The 2,065-nt window shown below is 55.4% G+C and overlaps 1 protein-coding gene across 3 annotated transcripts in view; it reads right to left on the bottom strand.

The window, feature by feature from the left end:
- The window catches only part of CUNH18orf25 (chromosome unknown C18orf25 homolog), a 96,031-nt gene extending 94,897 nt beyond the window's left edge, over positions 1 to 1,134 (bottom strand). Inside the window, exon 1 of one of the 3 annotated variants that reach the window (XM_023714592.1) lies at positions 636 to 1,134. The gene's annotated coding sequence lies outside the window, so the exon portion shown is untranslated. Of the gene's footprint in view, positions 1 to 59; positions 326 to 635 lie in introns of those variants that run through there. The other 2 variants (XM_004623620.2, XM_023714588.1) reach the window with 2 other exon arrangements.
- Between the last annotated feature and the right edge of the window lie 931 nt (positions 1,135 to 2,065).

The following is a 2,065-nucleotide window of genomic DNA, read 5'->3' as shown; positions in this document are numbered from 1 at the left end:
CCGGGCCCAGCCGCTCGACCGGCAGCCAGGCCGCGGCCCTGTGCCCCTTCCCGCCTCACCTGCGAGCCGCGGCCGCTCCGTAGCTCGCGCCCGTCCGCGCGCCCCGTCGGGGCACGCACCAAAGCCCGGCCGCGGTGACTCAGAACGCGACGGCCACCGCAGCCTTCTCCTCCTCGGCACAAGCCCGCGCGGCGAGCAGAGGGTCGCAGTCACAGCCCCCGCCGGGGCCAAAGTGAGCCTCGCCGCCTCCGCCACCAATTCCCTTCAGTCGTCCGCGCCGCCCCAAGAAAATGTCACCAGAGGCCGTTCCGCTCGGCGCCTCACTTCCGCCCGGAACCACAGAGCCTGCGCCGGCGGGGTAGAGAGGCCACTGCGGCGAACGCCTCTGGTGACTGGGGCCAAAGGCTGGGAGAAAGCCAGACAGCGCCGTCTGGCGGCAGGGAATCCACGCTCCAGCCGCAGAGTGCCGACTCCGCGGGGCCCGCTTCCCAAGCTCCTGTCCTGCGCGGCTTCCTTGGGTGCAGACAGCCTCCTTCTAGAAATGACCTTCGCGGAGGGTGGAATAGCCAGTCTATGCAAGCCAAGGACAGTGCCTTAAGAAAAGCTGTCCTTCCTGTGACCTGCCCAGTACTCACCCCCTCCCGAATGAAATCCGCGAGGTCCAATCCTGAGTCACTGCATCTGAAAGTTCTCTCTTCTCCCCTCACCTTTCTGCAGGCGCCAACAGCTCGGCTCGGAAGACTGCGCTATGCTCTCCAGCGGTAGCACCAACATCCTGTGCAAGTTTTGACTCGGGAACCTCGCAGGCCTTGCGGAGAGCGCGCCGCCTGCTGGTGGGACGCTGTTTGCCTGGTAGACTCGGCTCCGCTGCGGCGTGCGTTCCAACGCCCTAAATTCCGACTCTGCAGAGTCACGACTTGGGTCTGCAGCGCGCCCCTCTGAGTTGACTGGGCGGGTCCTTGGGATGGGAAAGGGGGTGCATCGAGCACGGGACGCAGGACCCTTGGGAAAGGGAGGCGGACGCAGGCCGCCTAGACTGAGCAGAGGGCTTCGAAGGAGAAAGGGAACATGCCAGATGCCGAGAACAGTTCAATAGCTCAAAATCTGGCTCAGCGGAAAGCAAAGCGGGATGCTCAGCGCGGGTAATGAAAGAACATAAAAGACCTGAGTAGAAAATGTCAAAGGTCTTTACCCTTTAAGGAGCTATGCTGGAACTTTAAGCGAGAATTCCCTAGAGGAGATTCTGAATGCCCCCAAAGTCCCCTTAACAGTCTCTCTTTTAGATTAGGCCCTGCAGCTCCCCCAGTTCACTCTGAGTTTGTTAATTAGGCTTTTATTGATACATAATAAGTGTACTATTTAAGGGGTACAGTGTGACATTTCAAAACGTGCAATGTATAATGATCAAATCAGGGTAATTAGCATATGTATCGCCAGGGACAATTATCATCATTTCTTTGTGGAGGAACTTCTCTGATAGTTTTTTGGTTCGCTTTGGTTTGTGTTTTTTTCTGGTACGGGAGTTGGGTTCTGAGGTTCTCTACTACTGAGCTACCTCTCTGTCCCATTTCTTTATTTTTTTTATTTTGAGGCATCTCCTTTGATATGTTAATTGCCCAGACTGCCCTCAAACTTGCCATCCCCCTGCCTCAGCCTCCCAAGTATCTGGGATTCCAGATGTACACCACCGCACTTGAATTCTAATATGCCTTTAAGGTAGTTCAGCGACAGAGCCCTTGCCTAGCAGCGAAATCCCTTGGTTCCATTTCAGTATCTCAGCAATGAAAAAGAAATGTTTTCCGAGCCAGGTGTTGTGGCACCTGTAACCCCAGCAGTTGGGAAGCTGAGGCAAGAGAATCACTGTGCCCCAACTTGGACTACATAGTGAGTTCAAAGCCAGCCTGAACTACATAGGGAGACCTCATCTCAGAGAGAGAGAGAGAGAGAGAGAGAGAGAGAGAGAGAGAGATTAACCTTGATAAAGCATCGTCAGGGCATCTAACTCGGTGGAAGGATTTAGAAAGCAAAACACAAAAAGCACATTTAAAGCACAAACTGCGTAAGT

This window comes from Octodon degus, unplaced genomic scaffold (assembly GCF_000260255.1).
Source record: "Octodon degus isolate 3935 unplaced genomic scaffold, OctDeg1.0 scaffold00003, whole genome shotgun sequence".
NCBI lineage: Eukaryota > Metazoa > Chordata > Mammalia > Rodentia > Octodontidae > Octodon > Octodon degus.
Note: the sequence above shows the minus strand (reverse complement) of the source record. Positions and strands in the feature narration are given on the sequence as shown.